The following is a 23,441-nucleotide window of genomic DNA, read 5'->3' on the forward strand; positions in this document are numbered from 1 at the left end:
CCCAAAGACTTAAAACTCCTGAGGAAATAAATATGTGTTATTCTATAGAGTGACTTTCATCTGAATGGTGGATATTTATGGTGAATTGGATAACAGATCAGAAAGGCCTTTTTATTTTTATTTTTTATTATAAATAAATTTTAATTAATGTTAATGGGGTGACATCAATAAATCACGGTACATATATTCAAAGAATACATGTCCAGGTTATCTTGTCATTCAATTATGTTGCATACCCATCACCCAAAGACAGATTGTCCTCCATCACCCTTTATCTAGTTTTCTTTGTGCCGCTACCCTTGCCCCTTTCCCTCTCTTTCCTTCTCTCTCCCCCACCCCCCGTAACCACCACACTCTTGTCCATGTCTCTTAGTCTCATTTTTATGTCCCACCAATATATGGAATCATGCAGTTCCTGTTTTTTTCTGATTTATTTATTTCACTTTGTATCATGTTATCAAGATCCCAACATTTTGCTGTAAATGATCCGATGTCATCATTTCTTATGGCTGAGTTGTATTCCATAGTGTATATGTGCCACATCTTCTTTATCCAGTCATCTATTGACGGGCTTTTTGGTTGTTTCCATGTCCTGGCCACTGTGAACAATGCTGCAATGAACATGGGGCTCCATGTGTCTTTACGTATCAATGTTTCTGAGTTTTGGGGGTATATACCCAGAAGAGAGATTGCTGGGTCATAAGATAGTTCTATTTTCAGTTTTTTGAGGAACCACCATACTTTCTTCCATAATGGTTATACTACTTTACATTCCACCAACAGTGAATGAGGGTTCCTTTTTCTCCACAGCCTCTCCAACATTTGCTATTACCTGTCTTGTTAATAATAGCTAATCGAACAGGTGTGAGGTGGTATCTCATTGCAGTTTTGATTTGCATTTCTCTAATAACTAAAAAAGATGAGCATCTTTTCATATATCTGTTGGCCATTTGTATTTCTTCCTGGGAGAAGTGTCTGTTCATGTCCTCTTCCCATTTTTTTATTGGATTGTTTGATTGTTTGTTGTTGAGTTTTATGAGTTCTTTGTATATTTTGGATATTAGGCCCTTATCTGAGCTGTTGTTTGAAAATATCACTTCCCATTTAGTAGTTGGCTGTCTGTTTATTTTGTTATCAGTTTCTCTTGCTGAGCAAAAACTTCTTAGTCTGATGTAGTCCCATTCATTTATCTTTGCCTTCACTTCCCTTGCCTTTGGAGTCAAATTCATAAAATGCTCTTTAAAACCCAGGTCCATGAGTTTAGTACCTATGTCTTCTTCTATGTACTTTATTGTTTCAGGTCTTATATTTAGGTCTTTGATCCATTTTGAATTAATTTTGGTACAAGGGGACAAGCTGTAGTTGAGTTTCATTCTTTTGCATGTGGCTTTCCAGTTTTCCCAGCATCATTTGTTGAAGAGGCTTTCTTTTCTCCATTGTGTGTTGTTGGCCCCTTTATCAAAAATTATTTGACCATATATATGTGGTTTTATTTCTGGACTTTCTATTCTGTTCCATTGGTCTGAGTGTCTATTTTTCTGCCAATACCATGCTGTTTTGATTGTTGTGGCCCTATAATATAGTTTGAAGTCAGATATTGTAATAACCCCAGTTTCATTATTTTTCCTTAAGATTGCTTTGGCTATTCAGGGTTTTTTATAGTTCCATAAAAATCTGATGATTTTTTGTTTCTTTTCTTTAAAAAATGTCATTGGATTTTGATGGGAATTGCATTAAATTTATAAATTGCTTTGGGTAATATGGCCATTTTGATTATATTTATTCTTCCTATCCAAGACCAAGGAATATTTTTCCATCTCATTGTATCTTTTTTGATTTCCCTTAACAATGGTTTGTAGTTTTTGTTATATAGGTCCTTTACATTCTTTGTTATGTTTATTCCTAGGTATTTTATTTTTGTTGCAATCATGAAAAAAATTATTTTTTTGAGTTCACTTTCTAATATTTCAATGTTGGCATATAGAAAGGCTATGGACTTTTGTATATTAATTTTGTATCCTGCGACCTTACTGTATTGGTTTATTGTTTCTAGTAATCTTTTTGTGGAGTCTTTGGGGTTTTCAATGTATAGGATCATATCATATGCAAAAAGTGATACCTTTACTTCTTCTTTTCCAAAATGGATGCCTTTTATTTCTTTCTCTTGTCTGACTGCTCTGGCCAGAACGTCTAGCACCACGTTAAATAAGAGTGGAGAGAGTGGACAACCCTGTCTTGTTCCTGATTCAAGGTTGAAAGTCCTCAGCTTTATCCCATTTAATATGATGTTGGCTGATGGTTTATCATATATGGCCTTTACCATGTTGAGATATTTTCCTTCTATACCCATTTTGTTGAGTGTCTTAAACATAAAGTTGTGTTGTATTTTATCGAATGCCTTTTCTGCATCTATTGATAAAATCATGTGGTTTTGTTCTTTGTTTTGTTGATATGATGTATTATGTTAACCGTTTTACATATGTTGAACCATCCTTGAGATTCTGGGATGAATCCTACTTGATCATGAAGTATTATTCTATTAATATGTTGTTGTATTCGATTTGCTAGCATTTTGTTTAGTATTTTAGTATCTGTATTCATTAGAGATATTGGTCTGTAGTTTTCTTTTTTTGTGCCATCCTTGCCTGGTTTCAGTATGAGGGTTATGTTGGCCTCATAAAATGTGTTTGGAAGTATTGCTTCTTCTTCAATTTTTTGGAAGACTTTAAGCAGAATAGGAACCAAGTCTTCTTTGAATGTTTGATAGAATTCACTAGTATAACCGTTTGGGACTGAACTTTTATTTTTGGGGAGGTTTTAAATATTTTTTTGTATTTCCTCCCTGCTAATTGGTCTGTTTAGGTTTTCTGCTTCTTCTTGACTCAGTCTAAGAAGGTTGTATTGTTCTAGAAATTTATCCATTTCTTCTAGATTGTTGAATTTGGTGGCATATAGTTTTTCATAGTATTCTACAATAATTCTTTATATATCTATGATGTTTGTGGTGATTTCTCCTCTTTCATTTTGGATTTTGTTTATATGAGTCCTTTCTCTTTTTTCCTTGGTGAGTCTTGCCAAGGGTTTGTCAATTTTGTTGATATTTTCAAAGAACCATCTCCTTGTTTTATTAATTTTTTCTATAGTTTTTCTGTTCTCTATTTCATTTATTTCTGCTCTGATTTTTATTATTTCCTTTCTTCGGCTGGTTTTGGGTTGTCTTTGTTCTTCTTTTTCTAGTTCCTTAAGGTGTGAAGTTAAGTGGTTCACTTGGGCTCTCTCTTGTTTGTTCATATAGGCCTGTAGTGATATTAACTTTTCTCTTATTACTGCTTTTCTGCATCCCAGAGATTCTGATATGTCATCCTGTCATTTTCATTTGTCTGTATATATCTTTTGATCTCTGCACTTATTTCTTCTTTGACCCATTCATTTTTTAAAGTATGTTGTTTAGTTTCCACATTTTTGTGGGTTTTTTTCTTCTCTTTTTTTGTAGTTGAATTCTAGTTTCAAGGCTTTATGATCAGAAAATATGCTTGGTACAATTTCGATTTTTCTGAATTTGCTGATGTTATTTTTGTGGCCCAATATATGGTCAATTCTTGAGAATGTTCCATGTACACTAGAGAAAAATGTATACTCTTTTGCTTTGGAATGAAATGTCCTGTAGATGTCTATCATATCCAGGTACTCTAGTGTTTCTTTTAAGGCCAATATATCTTTATTGATTTTCTGTTTGGATGACCGATCTAGAGCCGTCAGCGGTGTATTGAGGTCTCCAAGTATGACTGTATTTTTGTCAGTTTTTGTTTTTAGGTCAATAAGTAGCTGTCTTATATATTTTGGTGCTCCTTGGTTTGGTGCATATATATTGAAGATTGTTATGTCTTCTTGATTCAGTGTCCCCTTAATCATTATGAAATGACCATTTTTTTCTCTGAGTACTTTTGCTGTCTTGTAATCAGTATTATTAGATATGAGTACTTCTGCACCTGCTTTTTATTTGCTTGGAGTTATTGTTTTCCAGCCTTTCACTTTGAATTTGTTTTTATCCTTGTGGCTTAGATGTGTTTCTTGTAGGCAGCCTACAGTTGGATTTTCTTTTTTAATCCATTCTGCTACTCTGTGTCTTTTTATTGGTGAGTTTAATCCATTTACATTTAGTGTAATTATTGACACTTGTGGGTTCGCTATTGCCATTTTATAAATTGCTTTCTGTTAGTTTTGTATCTTGTTTGATTCTTCCCTTTTGTTTTTCTAGCATTTGTTTTTGTTTGTATTCCATACTTCTTTCCTCTGTTCCTACCTTTTTTAAGTCATGAGCTTCTGTGGTGGTGTTTTCAAGGGTGGTTAGCATTAAGTAATGAATAGGGTACCTACCATATTCATTGTAGTACTCTATCTTATGAGTGTTTCTGCACTCCATCATCCTTTGCTACTGTTAGTCTCCATCTTCTCCCCTTTTTTTTGTTTTTATTGTCACAGTTTAAATTTGGTTTTATGGTGTTCTTGGTGGAGCTTTTACTTGTCGTTTTGTTTTGTTTTGTTCTTTGAATCTGGTTGGAAAACCCCCTTTAGTACTTTCTGGAGTGGGGGTTTTCTGATGATAAATTCCCTCATCTTTTCTGTATTTGTGAATGTTTTTATTTCTCCTTCATATTTGAAGGATAACTTTGATGGGCAGAGTATTCTTGGCTGAAAATTCCTCTCTTTCAGGGCTTTAAATATTGGGGTCCACTCTCTTCTAGCTTGTAGAGTTTCTGCTGAGAAATCTGATGATAATCTAAGAGGCCTTCCTTTATATGTTGTATTCTTCTTTTCCCTGGCTGCCTTGAGAATTTTTTCTTTGTCGTTGGTTTGTGCCAATTTCATTATGATGTGCCTTGGAGTAGGTTTGTTGTGGTTAAGAAAACTCGGTGTTCTGTTTGCTTCTTGAATTTGAGGCTTTAGTTCTTTCCACAGGCTTGGGAAGTTCTCGTCTATTATTTGTTTGAATATATTCTCCATTCCATTTTCTCTCTCTCTTCTCCCTCTGATATACCTATTATTCTTATGTTATTCTTTTTGATGGAGTCAGACAATTCCTAAAGGGCTTCCTCAGTTTTTAAAATTTTTGAGTCTCTTCTTCTCTCTGTTGTGTCTGAAGTTGCTTATCTTCTATGTCACTAATCCTACCCTCTATCTGGGCTTTTCATTGAGCTAAGCTTGTTACCTTGTTTTTCAGTTCATGAATTGAGTTTTTCATGTCTGTTTCATTTGTTTTTATAGTTTCAATTTCCTTGGTAATATATTCTTTGTGTTCGTTGAGTTTTCTGAGCTCCCTAAATTGCCTTTCTGTGTTTTCTTGTATATCTCTGAGTATTTTTAGAATTTCTATTTTAAATTCTCTGTCATTTAGCTCCAAGGTTTCCAATATATTAAATTTTTTCTCCATAGATTTTTCCACATCTATCTGTGCTACTTCTCTATCTTTTGTATCCATGATATTTGATTTCCTTTTTCTTAATGGCATCTGAGGGTGGTCTTGTTGATAGCACTAATGAGAATTAATAAAGAATAAAAAGTAAAAAAAATGGAAAAAATTTTGGAATAAAATAATAATAATAATAAAATAATAATAATTTATTATTTCCCCCTTTTTTGTCTTCTCTTCCCCTCCTCTCCCCTCCTCCTTAGGAAAATATAATGATGAACTGTGAGTTATATTATGCTAAATGTAACAAATACTGCTTATAACGAAAGGCCTGAGTTGGGGGGGAAGTGTTCAAGGGGCAAAAAAGGAGGTAGGGACCCACAAAATGCAAAAAAGGAAAAAATTTGGGTCAAGTATAAAATGATTTGCTTGTAAGTGATGGTTGACTAAGAGATATAATTAGAGGGACAAGAGGGAAACAGAAAAAAAATTACTATTGTATTAAGTGGAGCAAAAACTAAATAGAATGGAGAGCCTGGGTTGGGAGGAATTCTAATGAGTTAAAAAACAAAGTAAAAAGCACCCAAAATGCCACAAAAAAAACCCAAGTTGAGTCCCAAATAAAATAATTTGTTCGTGATTGAGGATTGAATGAGAGGAAAAGTAAAAGGAGAAAAGAAGAAACCAATAGAGAAGGAGAAAAAAGAAAAAGGCGAAAAGGAAAAGAAGAAAAATAAAACTAAAAGAGAGAGAGAGAGTGAGAGTTAAGGGTTTTGAAGTGTAACCCTCATGGAGAGAAAGAAAGAAAAAAAGAAATAAATGGGAAATGTAACACTTATGGGTAGTGTAGTTCAAGAAGAGGAAAGAATAAGACGGGCAGAGAATAAAAGGACCAAGGTGGAGGAAAAAGAAATAATAATAATAATAAAGGCTAGAAGATGAAAGAAACAAAAAAAATAATGAAACAAGTTATACAGTCTGTGGATTTTTCTTTATTTTGAGAGGTTAACTTCTTCCTTTTTCTTTCCTCGCTCTCTTCCTGGTGTTAGCTGGAGAGTTGGATCAGAGAGCCTTACCTGAAGCTGCAGCCCCAAGAGATGATATCCTCAGTGGATCAACTGTAAAAGTCCCATCCCTGGGAGAGCTCTGTTAAGGATGCTTTCCTGTCTCAGACTTGGCCTAAGTGAAATGAGAAAAAATAAACAAACTAATTCTCTTTAAAAATCCAATCAAAAGCACATGCACACGACCTGTTTGGCCAGAAGCAGACCGAGTGAAATTGCACTGTGTGCAGGTACCCACAGGTGACTGCAGCCACAAATGCTTATCTGCTGTGCAGAGATGACTTTAAAGCCAGCCCTCAAGAACTCCCACAGGTGCAGGTCCAAAGAATATGAGCTCCTAGTCAAAAATCATAAAAAATAAAAATAATCAAGTCACCCAAATCCAGAAGAAGCATCAGACAATAGAGTGAGGCCCACAAAGACTACAGATGCTGAAGTTATTACATAAACAATATAAAGCGAGAACTTTGAAATATCTTAAGAAATAAAAAAAAATCAAAAGTATTTTGCTGCAACAAGAAAACAACCTAGAAGACTTGACAAAGAAACAAAGAGAATGTCAATACAAAAAGAATATGTAATAATTAATATTTAAAACTCAGTGAATGAATTAAATAGCAGGTAAGGCAGTGAACTAGAATACAGGTCTGAAGGAGTTACTACAATGGCAGATGGATAGGCAAAGGATGGCAACTATACGAGAGGTCAAAGGTCATTGGGAATGCAGTGAGAAATCTAACAAGCGTCTAATCAGACTCCCAGAAGGAGGGACAAAAAGAGTGGGAGAAAAGAAACGAGAAGAAAATGCCATAGACATTTAAGTAAGAGTTAACAAGCAAGTTTAAGGTACACATGAAAAGGTGTCAGGTGTCATTACTAATCAGGGGAATGCAAATTTTAACCAACATGAGTTACTATTTCATGGCCACAAAGTTGGGGGGGGGAAAGCGTCTACAATATTGTTTAAGTGACAATGGGGAGCAGCAGAACTCTAATAAACAGAAGTATAACTCAGTCCAATCATTCTGTTACCTAAAAGTATTCTGTTGATAGTAAGGACTAAGAATGTGGACTGTATCAGCCAGGTTAAGTTTATTTATCTCTCCATTCAGTAAGTATTTACTGAACACCCATATTCAGGAATTATCTTAGAATTTAAAAAAAATCAATCTTTCTTCAAAGGAGCTTAGGATGCAGGGGTCCCCAAACTTTTTACACAGGGGGCCAGTTCACTGTCCCTCAGACTGTTGGAGGGCCGCCACATACAGTGCTCCTCTCACTGACCACCAATGAAAGGTGCCCCTTCCGGATGTGCGGTGGGGGGCCGGATAAATGGCCTCAGGGGGCCGCATGCGGCCTTCGGGCCGTAGTTTGGGGACGCCTGATAGTGGGTCAGATAATCAAAAATCACACAAACTTAAATCTATAACTGTGGAAGAAAGGAGCATGTAAAAACTCTAAGAGTGGGGGATGAGCTGTGGAGGTCAGAGAAGGCTTTCCTGGCAGGGTGATGACTGTGATGATGACCGGGAGAGACTAGGAGGTAAAAGAGAAAAGGTGCCTGGGGGGGGGAGGGGGCTAGGGCAATTGCTACTGAAAGAGGGACTAACGTGTGTAATTGCTCTGATGTTGAAGGCAACATTTAGTTGCATGAACTGAAAAGAGGCATTGTGGCTGGAACAAGGAGAAATGGAGAGAGCATATGCTGGGGGATGGAGAGGTGCCAGTGGTGATGAGACCAGCTGGGGCTGGAGAGGGAGGCAGAAGCCAGACCAGGAAGGAAGGGCTTGGGGTAATGGGAAGGGTCTCATACTGGGGCAGTGGGAAGGGTCTCATACTGGGAAGGGTCTCATACTGGGGCAGTGGGAAGGATCTCATCCTGGGGCAATGGGAAGGATCTTATACTGGGAAGGGTCTCATACTGGGGCAGTGGGAAGGATCTTATACTGGGAAGGGTCTCATACTGGGGCAGTGTGAAGGATCTCATACTGGGGCAATGGGAAGGGTCTCATACTGGGGCAATGGGAAGGATCTTATACTGGGAAGGGTCTCATACTGGGGCAGTGGGAAGGGTCTCATACTGCGGCAATGGGAAGGGCCTCATACTGGGGCAATGGGAAGGATCTTATACTGGGAAGGGTCTCATACTGGGGCAGTGGGAAGGATCTCATACTGGGGCAGTGGAAAGGGTCTCATACTGGGGTAGTGGGAAGGGTCTCATACTGGGGGAATGGGAAGTATCTTATACTAGGAAGGATCTCATACTGGGGCAATGGGAAGGGTCTCATACTGGGGCAATGGGAAGGGTCTCATACTGGGCAGTGGGAAGGATCTCATACTGGGAAGGGTCTCATACTGGGGCAGTGGAAACGGTCTCATACTGGGGCAATGGGAAGGGTCTCATACTGGGGCAATGGGAAGGATCTTATACTGGGAAGGGTCTCATACTGGGGCAGTGGGAAGGATCTCATACTGGGGCAATGGGAAGGATCTCATACTGGGAAGGATCTCATACTGGGGCAATGGGAAGGGTCTCATACTGGGGCAGTGGGAAGGATCTCATACTGGGGCAATGGGAAGGATCTTATACTGGGAAGGGTCTCATACTGGGGCAGTGGAAAGGGTCTCATACTGGGGCAGTGGGAAGGATCTTATACTGGGAAGGATCTCATACTGGGGCAATGGGAAGGGTCTCATACTGGGGCAATGGGAAGGATCTTATACTGGGAAGGGTCTCATACTGGGGCAGTGGGAAGGGTCTCATACTGCGGCAATGGGAAGGGCCTCATACTGGGGCAATGGGAAGGATCTTATACTGGGAAGGGTCTCATACTGGGGCAGTGGGAAGGATCTCATACTGGGGCAGTGGAAAGGGTCTCATACTGGGGTAGTGGGAAGGGTCTCATACTGGGGCAATGGGAAGTATCTTATACTAGGAAGGATCTCATACTGGGGCAATGGGAAGGGTCTCATACTGGGGCAATGGGAAGGGTCTCATACTGGGCAGTGGGAAGGATCTCATACTGGGAAGGGTCTCATACTGGGGCAGTGGAAACGGTCTCATACTGGGGCAATGGGAAGGGTCTCATACTGGGGCAATGGGAAGGATCTTATACTGGGAAGGGTCTCATACTGGGGCAGTGGGAAGGATCTCATACTGGGGCAATGGGAAGGATCTCATACTGGGAAGGATCTCATACTGGGGCAATGGGAAGGGTCTCATACTGGGGCAGTGGGAAGGATCTCATACTGGGGCAATGGGAAGGATCTTATACTGGGAAGGGTCTCATACTGGGGCAGTGGAAAGGGTCTCATACTGGGGCAGTGGGAAGGATCTTATACTGGGAAGGATCTCATACTGGGGCAATAGGAAGGGTCTCATACTGGGGCAATGGGAAGGGTCTCATACTGGGGGAATGGGAAGGATCTCATACTGGGGCAGTGGGAAGGGTCTCAGACTGGGAAGGATCTCATACTGGGGCAGTGGAAAGGGTCTCATACTGGGGCAGTGGGAAGGATCTCATACTGGGAAGGATCTCATACTGGGGCAATGGGAAGGGTCTCATACTGGGGCAGTGGGAAGGATCTCATACTGGGAAGGATCTCATACTGGGGCAGTGGGAAGGATCTCATACTGGGGCAGTGGGAAGGATCTTATACTGGGAAAGGTCTCATACTGGGGCAGTGGGAAGGATCTCATACTGGTAAGGGTCTCATACTGGGGCAGTGGGAAGGATTTTATACTGGGAAGGGTCTCATACTGGGGCAGTGTGAAGGATCTCATACTGGGGCAATGGGAAGGGTCTCATACTGGGGCAATGGGAAGGATCTTATACTGGGAAGGGTCTCATACTGGGGCAGTGGGAAGGATCTTATACTGGGAAGGGTCTCATACTGGGGCAGTGGGAAGGATCTTATACTGGGAAGGGTCTCATACTGGGGCAGTGTGAAGGATCTCATACTGGGGCAATGGGAAGGGTCTCATACTGGGGCAATGGGAAGGATCTTATACTGGGAAGGGTCTCATACTGGGGCAGTGGGAAGGGTCTCATACTGCGGCAATGGGAAGGGCCTCATACTGGGGCAATGGGAAGGATCTTATACTGGGAATGGTCTCATACTGGGGCAGTGGGAAGGATCTTATACTGGGAAGGGTCTCATACTGGGGCAGTGTGAAGGATCTCATACTGGGGCAATGGGAAGGGTCTCATACTGGGGCAATGGGAAGGATCTTATACTGGGAAGGGTCTCATACTGGGGCAGTGGGAAGGGTCTCATACTGCGGCAATGGGAAGGGCCTCATACTGGGGCAATGGGAAGGATCTTATACTGGGAAGGGTCTCATACTGGGGCAGTGGGAAGGATCTCATACTGGGGCAGTGGAAAGGGTCTCATACTGGGGTAGTGGGAAGGGTCTCATACTGGGGCAATGGGAAGTATCTTATACTGGGAAGGATCTCATACTGGGGCAATGGGAAGGGTCTCATACTGGGGCAATGGGAAGGGTCTCATACTGGGCAGTGGGAAGGATCTCATACTGGGAAGGGTCTCATACTGGGGCAGTGGAAATGGTCTCATACTGGGGCAGTGGGAAGGGTCTCATACTGGGGCAATGGGAAGGATCTTATACTGGGAAGGGTCTCATACTGGGGCAGTGGGAAGGATCTCATACTGGGGCAATGGGAAGGATCTCATACTGGGAAGGATCTCATACTGGGGCAATGGGAAGGGTCTCATACTGGGGCAGTGGGAAGGATCTCATACTGGGGCAATGGGAAGGATCTTATACTGGGAAGGGTCTCATACTGGGGCAGTGGAAAGGGTCTCATACTGGGGCAGTGGGAAGGATCTTATACTGGGAAGGATCTCATACTGGGGCAATAGGAAGGGTCTCATACTGGGGCAATGGGAAGGGTCTCATACTGGGGGAATGGGAAGGATCTCATACTGGGGCAGTGGGAAGGGTCTCAGACTGGGAAGGATCTCATACTGGGGCAGTGGAAAGGGTCTCATACTGGGGCAGTGGGAAGGATCTCATACTGGGAAGGATCTCATACTGGGGCAATGGGAAGGGTCTCATCTGGGGCAGTGGGAAGGATCTCATACTGGGAAGGATCTCATACTGGGGCAGTGGGAAGGATCTCATACTGGGGCAGTGGGAAGGATCTTATACTGGGAAGGGTCTCATACTGGGGCAGTGGGAAGGATCTCATACTGGGAAGGGTCTCATACTGGGGCAGTGGGAAGGATTTTATACTGGGAAGGGTCTCATACTGGGGCAGTGGGAAGGATCTCATACTGGGAAGGATCTCATACTGGGGCAGTGGGAAGGATCTCATACTGGGAAGGATCTCATACTGGGGCAGTGGGAAGGATCTTATACTGGGGCAGTGGGAAGGATCTCATACTGGGAAGGTTCTCATACTGGGGCAGTGGGAAGGATCTTATACTGGGAAGGGTCTCATACTGGGGCAATGGGAGGTTACACACTTCTTTTTAAGCGGGGGACTGAAATGATCAGTAGGATGAAGGTGAAAAAGAAAAAAAAGCAACAATGAATTATACATTCTAAAATTCTGTTAAGAAATGAAGTTAAAAGTCTCTATAATCACACTCCTTGGCTCATTGATATGTGACGGCAAAGAATGGCCTCATTCCCAGTTCCCAACAACTGCTAGGCACATCTGTGCTCTCACACTGCAAGTTCAGCTCTGCCTCTGACTGGAAAACTGGAACAGTACCCACTGATTTGGAAGTCACCCACTGCCTCAACAACAGCAAGTGAGATTTAAGCCAAGCTGGTGATTCACTTGATGTAGAAAGCATAATTGAACACATTTACTGCTTTGCAGCTAGAATGAATGATTTCTCCATTGTTGAGAATAAAAACCAGTTCTTCAGGCCCTGGCCGGTTGGCTTAGCGGTAGAGCGTCGGCCTAGCGTGCGGAGGACCCGGGTTCGATTCCCGGCCAGGGCACATAGGAGAAGCACCCATTTGCTTCTCCACCCCTCCGCCACGCTTTCCTCTCTGTCTCTCTCTTCCCCTCCCGCAGCCAAGGCTCCATTGGAGCAAAGATGGCCCGGGCGCTGGGGATGGCTCTGTGGCCTCTGCCTCAGGCGCTAGAGTGGCTCTGGTCGCAACATGGCGACGCCCAGGATGGGCAGAGCATCACCCCCTGGTGGGCAGAGCGTCGCCCCTGGTGGGCGTGCCGGGTGGATCCCGGTCGGGTGCATGCGGGAGTCTGTCTGACTGTCTGTCCTGTTTCCAGCTTCAGAAAAAAAAAAAAAAAAAAAAAAAAAGAAGTTTAAAAATAAATGAATAAATAAAAAAAAAAAACACACAAAAAACCAGTTCTTCAGTAAATGAAGAAGATATGATTCAAAAGAAACAGAAGGACACTGAGAAGTACAATGTATTGTGTCTTTTCTGTTTGTGACTGCAAGTGACTGAATTTGTTACAAAACAGTAATAATGGGAGGGAGGCAACATTCTTGTTCTGAAGTTTATATAGTGCAGCAAACTATTCCAGATTCTCAGTATCTTTGGCCCTTTATAGCTCCAGGTTCTTTATTTTGAACAACTTTATTGACATGATATTTAAAGTGTACAGTTTAATAAGCTTCGAGTGGTCACCCAATGCAATTTGGTAAATTTTGAGACATGTATATACCCATGAAGCCATCACAGCAATCAAGATAATGACATATTCATCAATCCCCAAATTTATTTCTGTCCCTTCCTGACCTGATCTTTTCTGATCACCCCAACCAACCCAAGTTTAAATTTAATCATTTTTAATAAGAGTTTTGGTTGGCTCGTAAAGTAGGTAGGAATCTATTCTCTGAAAAGGCCTTTCTAGAGAAATGGCGCCGTGAGGAGAGTGACCGGCAAATCTCCCCAAAATTTCAACAAGTTCATCAACCTGAGACAGAAAAATCTATCCTTGGAGCGTCTTGGAGTCCCACACACTGAAAACAAAGGTACAATCAAGCAAAAAATTGACTAAATATATAATCAACTCTGAAGGAAATAAGACGGAGAAAGGAACACTCTGCCTTCCTCACTGACCTGAGCAAAGGCTGCTTTCACTTAGAACTGAGAGTCGGGGGGCTAAGGGTGTGGAGGGAGCTAGGCTGCGGCACAGACATTCATTCAAGCTGAGGAAAGAGTGTGCCTGTGGTGAAACAGCCCACACAAGCAACCGCCCGCACATGCCGCGAGCAGCAACTGCCAGCAGCACGCAGGGAGTGCGCCAAAGCGAACTACCCTATGCCCGAGCTTCTCTGGGCCAGCAGGGCGCCTCACCCAGCCATTCAGGCTAACAATCAAGTGTCGGGGGAGGGGCGCGCAGGCAGCTTCAGTCCTTCTTGGAGCAGATCGGCGGATCCAGTTGCTGAAATTAGCTTAACCCACAGTCTGCTCAGCTCCCAAATGACCTACACGGCTCTAACTGACAAGATCTCTCTCAGTTCTGTGATCTAAGACAAGAGGCGTGATATTTTTTAGTGCCTCTTGCTAAAGGGGTGGGGGAAATTCTGATTGGCAGAGCTTTCATACTCAGGGGTATACGCTAAAAAGAGGGACTTGGCAGTGTTAAGACCTCCTGTACTGCAGGCAGTGACTAGGGAATCTTCTTCCCAGCCAAAACAGGATACAAAGTGCAAAAAACCTGGGGACAGTGGTCCCACAGAGTGCTAGGCATGCTGAACAGGCCTGGAGGCTCATAGAAAGTCATCTTGAGAGCAATTGGCTCCCAGCCCCACCTGATTACACTGGCGGTTCTGACTGCCAGAGCCTTACCCAGAGCCCTGTGCTGAGTGGGGATAGAGTGGGGATTTGCCAGCTCTTTGAGCCTCTTACTCCCCAGGCAGAGACAGCAGCAACCTCATAGCTGGATCATCACGCTGCTAATTCAGGAAGGAGAGACTAGGAGAGAGGCTCTGGGAAAACGGATGCTCTCATTGTCAGAGCCTGCAAACGCTAACAAGCCTTGACTATCAAGAGACTAAAGCCTAATATATGACATCGCTGTAGAGTCTCATCAACTGCAAATCTCTACCTAAGAGTGCCACAGACCCTTCTCAGTATAAGATCCTTCCCATTGCCCCAGTATGAGACCCTTCCCATTGCCCCAGTATGAGACCCTTCCCATTGCCCCAGTATGAGATCCTTCCCAATATAAGATCCTTCCCATTGTCCCAGTATGAGATCCTTCCCAGTATAAGATCCTTCCCATTGCCCCAGTATGAGATCCTTCCCAGTATGAGATCCTTCCCAGTATGAGATCCTTCCCACTGCCCCAGTATGAGATCCTTCCCAGTCTGAGACCCTTCCCACTGCCCCAGTATGAGACCCTTCCCAGTATAAGATCCTTCCCATTGCCCCAGTATGAGACCCTTCCCATTGCCCCAGTATGAGATCCTTCCCACTGCCCCAGTATGAGACCCTTCCCAGTATAAGATCCTTCTCATTGCCCCAGTATGAGACCCTTCCCATTGCCCCAGTATGAGACCCTTCCCATTGCCCCAGTATGAGATCCTTCCCACTGCCCCAGTATGAGACCCTTCCCAGTATAAGATCCTTCCCATTGCCCCAGTATGAGACCCTTCCCATTGCCCCAGTATGAGATCCTTCCCACTGCCCCAGTATGAGACCCTTCCCAGTATAAGATCCTTCCCATTGCCCCAGTATGAGGCCCTTCCCATTGCCGCAGTATGAGACCCTTCCCACTGCCCCAGTATGAGACCCTTCCCAGTATAAGATCCTTCCCATTGCCCCAGTATGAGACCCTTCCCATTGCCCCAGTATGAGATCCTTCACACTGCCCCAGTATGAGACCCTTCCCAGTATAAGATCCTTCCCACTGCCCCAGTATGAGACCCTTCCCAGTATAAGATCCTTCCCATTGCCCCAGGATGAGATCCTTCCCACTGCCCCAGTATGAGACCCTTCCCAGTATGAGACCCTTCCCACTGCCCCAGTATGAGACCCTTCCCATTACCCCAAGCCCTTCCTTCCTGGTCTGGCTTCTGCCTCCCTCTCCAGCCCCAGCTGGTCTCATCACCACTGGCACCTCTCCATCCCCCAGCATATGCTCTCTCCATTTCTCCTTGTTCCAGCCACAATGCCTCTTTTCAGTTCATGCAACTAAATGTTGCCTTCAACATCAGAGCAATTACACACGTTAGTCCCTCTTTCAGTAGCAATTGCCCTAGCCCCCTCCCCCCCCAGGCACCTTTTCTCTTTTACCTCCTAGTCTCTCCCGGTCATCATCACAGTCATCACCCTGCCAGGAAAGCCTTCTCTGACCTCCACAGCTCATCCCCCACTCTTAGAGTTTTTACATGCTCCTTTCTTCCACAGTTATAGATTTAAGTTTGTGTGATTTTTGATTATCTGACCCACTATCAGGCGTCCCCAAACTACGGCCCGAAGGCCGCATGCGGCCCCCTGAGGCCATTTATCCGGCCCCCCACCGCACATCCGGAAGGGGCACCTTTCATTGGTGGTCAGTGAGAGGAGCACTGTATGTGGCGGCCCTCCAACAGTCTGAGGGACAGTGAACTGGCCCCCTGTGTAAAAAGTTTGGGGACCCCTGCATCCTAAGCTCCTTTGAAGAAAGATTGATTTTTTTTAAATTCTAAGATAATTCCTGAATATGGGTGTTCAGTAAATACTTACTGAATGGAGAGATAAATAAACTTAACCTGGCTGATACAGTCCACATTCTTAGTCCTTACTATCAACAGAATACTTTTAGGTAACAGAATGATTGGACTGAGTTATACTTCTGTTTATTAGAGTTCTGCTGCTCCCCATTGTCACTTAAACAATATTGTAGACGCTTTCCCCCCCCCAACTTTGTGGCCATGAAATAGTAACTCATGTTGGTTAAAATTTGCATTCCCCTGATTAGTAATGACACCTGACACCTTTTCATGTGTACCTTAAACTTGCTTGTTAACTCTTACTTAAATGTCTATGGCATTTTCTTCTCGTTTCTTTTCTCCCACTCTTTTTGTCCCTCCTTCTGGGAGTCTGATTAGACGCTTGTTAGATTTCTCACTGCATTCCCAATGACCTTTGACCTCTCGTATAGTTGCCATCCTTTGCCTATCCATCTGCCATTGTAGTAACTCCTTCAGACCTGTATTCTAGTTCACTGCCTTACCTGCTATTTAATTCATTCACTGAGTTTTAAATATTAATTATTACATATTCTTTTTGTATTGACATTCTCTTTGTTTCTTTGTCAAGTCTTCTAGGTTGTTTTCTTGTTGCAGCAAAATACTTTTGATTTTTTTTTATTTCTTAAGATATTTCAAAGTTCTCGCTTTATATTGTTTATGTAATAACTTCAGCATCTGTAGTCTTTGTGGGCCTCACTCTATTGTCTGATGCTTCTTCTGGATTTGGGTGACTTGATTATTTTTATTTTTTATGATTTTTGACTAGGAGCTCATATTCTTTGGACCTGCACCTGTGGGAGTTCTTGAGGGCTGGCTTTAAAGTCATCTCTGCACAGCAGATAAGCATTTGTGGCTGCAGTCACCTGTGGGTACCTGCACACAGTGCAATTTCACTCGGTCTGCTTCTGGCCAAACAGGTCGTGTGCATGTGCTTTTGATTGGATTTTTAAAGAGAATTAGTTTGTTTATTTTTTCTCATTTCACTTAGGCCAAGTCTGAGACAGGAAAGCATCCTTAACAGAGCTCTCCCAGGGATGGGACTTTTACAGTTGATCCACTGAGGATATCATCTCTTGGGGCTGCAGCTTCAGGTAAGGCTCTCTGATCCAACTCTCCAGCTAACACAGAATCCTGGCTTAGAGTCTGGAGCCCTTGCAGGCCCATTAAACACAAGCTCAAGGTCTTCTAACAGGTACAGGGCCTCCCAAAAGCAAATGCCAGTCCTTGTGCCTCCTCACACTGCTGCATTTATTTCTAGCCTTCTACCTGCTGAGATATGTTTGTAAAGATGTTTGTAAATATTTTATCCAGAAATTTTAGTTTTTTCCAGACACTAAATTCACCATCCTGCTATAATCAGAATTGGATTAATTCCTAAAGTGATCTTTAAAAGGTGCATGAACTCTTAAATCCTTTCCAGCTTCTTTCTCTTTCTTTTTAAATTAGTGATCTTGTTTAATGATGTTCTATAACTATCCCAAACTACTATTGATTTAGGTTACTTTTTCTTACCCAAATGTTACATTTTTGTTCAAAATAAATTAATATAAACTATCTCCAAAATATATTATTAAATGAAAAGAGAAAGGTGCATAATTGTTTGAATACTGTGCGCCAGTATGTGCTGGTGTATGTGTGAGAGAGAAGAAGACAGTGGCTGTCTCTGAAGAAGGGAACTGAGTGACTAGAAGACACAGATAGTAGGAAGACTTACCTCCTCACTAAGTGTTCTATACCCTTTGAATTGTTCACCCTGTGTGTGTACACTATTTTTAAACAATTAAAAATAATGATAAAATTAAAAATTAATTAACAGAGGGCCTCATAATGTAAGAGCTATTGTAAACACTCAAATATAAAGCAATTCCTTCTTTTCTGAGGAATAACTTTTATCAAATTTACTCGATTCCTATGAAGACACATGGCACACACTGGGCCACATAGAAGTGGGTATCAGGGCAGGTCACATGTGCATAAGCATCAGCTACAACACATCTGCAGAAATATACTTAGTGCAAAAGCATGCCTATTTGCAGGTAATTGCCAATCAGTGGAGACAGAGGGCCCTCCCAGGTTCAGAGACTCACAGCTCTGGCTGTGTATGTAAGTTAAGTACAGTAAACTGACCTCATCCTTATAAATACCACAACCTTCCAAATACTGTTGTAAAGTAACGTTCTGCAGGGATTACGTAGAGACACCAACTCCAGATGAATTTTTGAGTTGTATTAAAAGGAGGAGATTTAATAAAACGCCGGCTGCATATGACTCACACGGGGCATAGCTGGTCCCAATAGTGAGTGCTGACTATAGCCCTGAGGCAGGTTATAGAGCTTTGATCACACACAGGTTGGAGGGAAAAGGAGGAGGAAGGGAAGATGACATAATCATTAGCAAGCTTATAACATTTGTCTATAGGATTTATAAAAATATTTCTACACATTAAAACTTACAAGTAATACAATAGTGAAAAATGTTGTTCCACATATTAAAAGATATTCCCAAATCCTTCAGTGTTCATCTGCCATCCCTTTGTCTAGAGGTATATACATTAATTGCACATTTTTAGGGGGGGAGGGGGAGTCTACACAGTGCCAGGGGTAAGCATCAGTGAATGGCCCATTAAAGAAGGAAAGAGAGGACAGGAAAAGGGCTTGCCTTACCCTCCCTTCCCCCACACCTGGCTAGGTGTTTATCCTCTTTCTCACAGGTGTGGGGGAAGGGAGGGAATCGAAGTCTCCCCAGCACAAAATTTCTTTATTTACAATGTAATGCTGTTGTATACCCTGAGTTGGTGCAAATCACACATAAGTATAAAAATCATATTTACAAAATCTCTCTGTATGGTTAGCCCAAATTATAAAACGCCCTTTAAGCTTCTTAGTAAAGGGGGGTTTTCTACACAGTATGCCTCTGCAAGCCAGGAAACTCCCACAGCCCTTTCCCTTCACCCCCACAGAAAGGAGAGGACAAGAAACCTTTTTCTCCTAAAACATCAATATTAATTTTTCAATTCTTTGGTACCTTACCATAATACAGGCACACATCCAGTAGTCCATTTCAATACTTGTACTATGGGTGTTCAGTAAGTATTGTGTCATCATTCTACTTGGGCAATTTTATACTCATTCCACATTTTCAGGTCATTCTAGCCCTTGTTTTTGTTTTTGTTTTTTTCCCCCCAAGCCTGAAATGATCAACTGAAGTCAATGTTCATAAAGATTCAATTTCTTACAAAACTATGACAATTAAAATGTTTCAATTCTCTAAAAAGACTTAAGTCTTTCCCTATATGCCCAACTTCCACATACCAGTAGTATAAGAGCACTTTCCCAAACAGTCTTGTATTTACATGATCTAATCTCATCTCCCCTCTTCTTCTGAAAGAGTATGATTTAAATTCAATTTTTTCACTGTTCTAATAATATGCCTTTCAATCACACAACACTTTGAAAAGGATTCCAATTTTTTATGTCTGAATTGCAACCAATATAGGACCCTAGTTTTTCCAAAAACATAGTTCAATCACAGATCATCTAGCTGTCTTCCTTTGGAACATTATGCCCCATCCAGAGCGAGAGCCCTCAGGTCCACAGGGCTGCAGGTCAATAAACTACATGCTCTATGACAACTTCTCGTTCCAAGATCTGGCTCTCATATGATTAAGAAAAATTGCTTTTAAGTTCTGTGGTACTTTTGGTGGCTGAAAGCTAGTAAAATTTCTAAGAAGAAAACCAAATCAATGAAGACAGGAAACAGTTGTTTTGTGCCACAGAGTGTAGAATACTTTATTTTAGGGTAGATGATTTATAAAAAAAGCGAGGATTTATAAAAATCTATACTTCTAAATTGAATCAGGCATACTAATGTAATCTTCCCAACTTCTTACCAACCTGAAACTGAAGTCAATTGCAACTAGTCTACCTCTACAATTGCATGGCTGTAGCATGTGCCTATTAATTAACTCAGAAATGCCTAGTACTGCTGATGCTTTGGAGACAGAGAAAATTGTCTGCCGATGATTTTGTTTGTTAGTACAACTTGCACAACACCAGAAGAAGCCAGTGCAGCGAAGTCCATCTGGCTCATGTGGTAAGTGAAGGAGGCTCAGACCGCCAGGCCTAACATCCTTCCCAATAGACTGGCACTAGTGAGAATGGTCAGCTTAGTGGAGATCACTGTAAATTTGTGCCAAGACAAAGAAATAACAATTTTTATGTGTTTTAAGTACAGCTTTGATGCCAATTATCTCTTTCTCTTATAATCAATGACTTTTATGACCAGCCTTGATCAGCCTATAACCATGACCAATTATTTTCTATCCTGAAAAATAGTGCCCTTTGATGTTGAAGGTCCCCTCTAGATCCAGGTTATTCCTCCCACCCTTTTCAGCCAAGTTCCTTGAAAAGACAGTCATCAAATGCTGCTCCAATCCTACCTGTTAATGGGAATCATTTTCCACAATCCTGACACTCATTTATTCCCCACATAAAACTATCAAATAAGTACCATTATTATTCCAATTTTATAGTTTCTTGTTGTTGTTGTTGTTTACCTGGCCTCAATGAGCTGGGAAAAATAGCAAAGTCAATGGTTTGAGTATGGGCAACAAGTACTGAGACCAGAAGATAAAGAGAGCGACTTCCTGATGGCCCGGGACCAGTGGCTGTAAGCGGAAGGGGATGAGCTGATGAGCAGGCCAACATCCAGGACTCAGCCTTAGGAGGAAGCAGCCCATGGGAGGAAGTGGCTCTGCTGGCTGTGGGCACCGGAGGGGGCCAACAGAAAGGCCTTTGCTTCCTGTGGAGCTGGGCTGGGGGTCAGAGAGGAACAGGCTCCATCTCTGATGGCTGGGGTTCAGGAAAACACCATGACAAAATTAAGTGTCTGTCAAAAGCCAGCACTATTTATTGTAGGATATTTCTCAACGGGTTTAAATGACACTTCGAGATCTAGTTCATTACCTCAGTTTCCTCTGACGGCACAGGTTCTGAAATAGTCAAGCTGCTGTAAGAGCTGTGATGCCCTCTGTGTCCCTTACTACCTGCATCTATTGCAAAGGATGACATTCAGGCTGTCAGGGGTGAGGAGGCTAGTGGCTCTGCTTCCTTCATTATCCACTGCATACTAATAAATGTGCTTTAACAAATATCAGAGTTAATAGTGTTTACTTTGGCAGGTGGATATGACACAGCTATTATAGTAAGTTCTTCCCATCCCCTTCACTCCTCTAACCGATACAGGGTTGTTAGACGTCTCCCTCCCAGACCTTCACTCCTCTAACCGATACAGGGTTGTTAGACGTCTCCCTCCAGGACCCTTCACTCCTCTAACCGATACAGGGTTGTTAGACGTCTCCCTCCCAGACCTTCACTCCTCTAACCGATACAGGGTTGTTAGACGTCTCCCTCCCGGACCTTCACTCCTCTAACCGATACAGGGTTGTTAGACGTCTCCCTCCCGGACCTTCACTCCTCTAACCGATACAGGGTTGTTAGACGTCTCCCTCCCGGACCTTCACTCCTCTAACCGATACAGGGTTGTTTGACGTCTCCCTCCGGGACCCTTCACTCCTCTAACCGATACAGGGTTGTTAGACGTCTCCCTCCCGGACCTTCACTCCTCTAACCGATACAGGGTTGTTAGACGTCTCCCTCCCAGACCTTCACTCCTCTAACCGATACAGGGTTGTTTGACGTCTCCCTCCGGGACCCTTCACTCCTCTAACCGATACAGGGTTGTTTGACGTCTCCCTCCGGGACCCTTCACTCCTCTAACCGATACAGGGTTGTTAGACGTCTCCCTCCGGGACCCTTCACTCCTCTAACCGATACAGGGTTGTTAGACGTCTCCCTCCCGGACCCTATTTACTGCACTCATGCTTCCTTACTATGCTCTTGCCAAAGTCACCAGTTACTTTCCTATTCACAATTCAGTGGAAAGTTTTTATTCCTCTCTTTTTGGAACACAGCTAGTCACATACTTCTTCATGTCACTCCACTCCCTTGACTTATGACACCACTCAGTTCTCAGACCAGTCCCTCCAGGCCTCCTTTGTAGATTTATTCTCCTCTTCTGATCATCTCTTAGATGGCTGAGTTCTGCATAGACCAAATGTCTCTCTTCGTGGATGTGCTGGAAAGAATCAAATGTCTTACAAGTTATTTTTTTCTTCTGATTTTAAAGAGAGAGAGGAAGGGGGAGAGAGAGAGAGAGAGAGAGAGAGAGAGAGAGAGAGAGAGAGAGAGACTGTTTGTTGCTCTACTTATTTATGCATTTATTGGTTGATTCTTCTATGTGCCCTGACTGGGGATTGAATCTGCAACTTTGGCATACTGGGACAATGCTCTAATCAACTAAGCTACCCGGCCAGGGCACCAAATGTCCTGCAAGTTCTTTCTCCTGCTGTACTACCTCCTTTCAGCTTGAGTAGGCTTTGCATAAGCATCTTCTATGGAATCTGGTGAGTTCTTCAATGATCTGGCCTGTGCCATTGTTGAACCAAGCCCAGTTAATCAATGCCCATCCTGTCCTGGAATAAACTCACTTTGGACAGAGATCCAGGTAGGCCTCTCTTCAAACCAAACCACTGATTTTCATGGCTGTCTTTATGATGTGCTGAACAAGAATTTCCAGCTGAACAAGAATATTACCAACTGGAAAATGAATTAATTTGGGAAACATGCTTTATAGTAAAGGTTATCTCAGCCAACCAATTATGGTTGCGCTATAAAGCCCCCGCCTTCCCTAAGATGCTGTTAGAAGAGCAGTTCCTCGGTCTCAGCAGAGACTGAACTGAGGGTGACCGTTACAGTCTTACTCCCTGAGCTGCTGAACCTGGAGGGAGAAGTCTAAAGCTGGAGGGGGAACGATGGCCCTCTTTTTCTCTTCCATGTGATGGAAGAGGTTAGTGAGGGGGGCTCCTTCCTGTCACTTGCTCTCAGATATGCAGACTGTGCACTCACCCCACATTCTCTCATTCCCAAGAGCTTAGAGATTTCTGGGAACTCCAGGAATACCAGAGTGGCTGGCAAAACCTATCTCAACATCTTAAATTTCAGTGAACATAGGATCCCTGGGATAATTTGTCAAAGTACAGAGTCCAAGTTTGTATGTGCATGATTATAATTCAGTAGGTCTGGGATACAACCCAGAAAACTGTATTTTAAATAATAAGTAGCTTATGTGAACTTCAGTTTGAAAAACAATGACTCTGGGCAATGTGAATTTGCCTGTGGTTTGCTTCATCTTGGGCAGAGGGCAGAGGCAGCGGCCCA

This window comes from Saccopteryx leptura, chromosome 4 (genome assembly GCF_036850995.1).
Source record: "Saccopteryx leptura isolate mSacLep1 chromosome 4, mSacLep1_pri_phased_curated, whole genome shotgun sequence".
NCBI classification, from domain to species: domain Eukaryota; kingdom Metazoa; phylum Chordata; class Mammalia; order Chiroptera; family Emballonuridae; genus Saccopteryx; species Saccopteryx leptura.